Source organism: Sus scrofa, chromosome 12, assembly GCF_000003025.6.
Source record: "Sus scrofa isolate TJ Tabasco breed Duroc chromosome 12, Sscrofa11.1, whole genome shotgun sequence".
NCBI classification, from domain to species: Eukaryota; Metazoa; Chordata; class Mammalia; order Artiodactyla; family Suidae; genus Sus; species Sus scrofa.
In genome coordinates, this window is record NC_010454.4 from 27969083 (window position 1) to 27970490 (window position 1408).

Consider the following 1408-nt stretch of genomic DNA (forward strand, 5'->3'; position numbering starts at 1 on the left):
CTAATATTTTTCATCACAGATTTAAGAATTCTCAATAACATACTATGATCTTGATTTTTTTCAAAAAGAAAAATTGGAGTTTTTCCAAAAGATTTTATAAAATGTACCCAAGAAGAGCCCAACTAGCCAAACGCCCTTTTGTTTGTTTGTTCATTTTGTTTTGTTTTGTTTTAATCTCAAACATGGGTTGAAATGTGGATTATTTTTATGGGGGGGAGAGTAGAACTAGTTATTTCTTGAGGTTTCTAGTGCTCAGGGTCACCAGATTTCTCCTCTTTTCCATCAAATTCTGCTATAATACTATACTTTGCTCTGTGTCATCAATTCTTCTCAGCTCTGGTTTTTCTGGGGAGACCTGGGTTATTTGCCACTTGAATGAGGGCTAAACTGTCTGAGTTCATGGAATTGGGCCAGTTCACCTGCTTTCTCCTTGGCAGTGACCGGTTTCTTCTGAAAAGATTTATTATCCGTGTTTCATCCTCTGCTTCAGCTTGGGTGTTTAACAGATTCTTCCTTATTTCCAACTTTTGGACACTTCAGGAAGGAGTCCGGGTTTTCTCTAATGCTGGGCTTCTGATTGTAATTGGTTTGGGTCTTTATCGCACAAACTTCTGAATAATTCTGTAGCAAGAGTTTTGAAGATGGCCTCAGTGGTTTAACCGTTGTTTTAATTTACTGGAAACAAAGCAATTTCTCTGTGTTCCAGTGGCTTCTGTCCGTCTCTCATTGGGAAAGGAACTTGGAAACAGCACGGCTGAGCTGCCACTCTCTGCTCAAACTGCTCTCCATGATGGATGCATTGCTGGTGGGCGAATGAGCTCACTTCTCTTTGCCCAAAGGATGGTAACAAGCTAGGGCTGGGGGGTGGGGGAGATGTTGCTGACTGTCTGCAGTAGTGCCTTCCCCAAGCCCAAAGTAACTCTGAGTGCAGAGGGATTCTGAAGCTTCAGAGATGGGGGGAAGATTATGACAGAATGTAATGTTCAACAGTCTGAGGGACCTGGGTTTGAATCTGGCCCTGCCACTTATTAAGAGTAGGCTGTAGGGGTAAGTTTGACCCTCTATTTGGCTCACTGTGCCTGGGGACAATACAAATTTTTATCATGGATAACTGTTGGAGGATTGGATAAGATGATGCTAGTGAAGCGCTTAACACGATGCCTGCAGCATGGGAGGTATTTGATGGCTAGCAGAGATTATATTAATGACTGGCAGAGATTGCTATGCATTATATTTTCCCACCAGCCAAAGGATGCCTCAAAGTTGGGTTTAAATAACCTGTAGTGCCCAAGTCAGAGGCTGAATATGTATTCTACACCTCTGTATAATTTGTACTTCTCTATCCAAGCAGGGGCCTCTCTCTCTAACCTTGCCTATCCTGAGATTTCCTAACTTTTTTTTCTCCCCA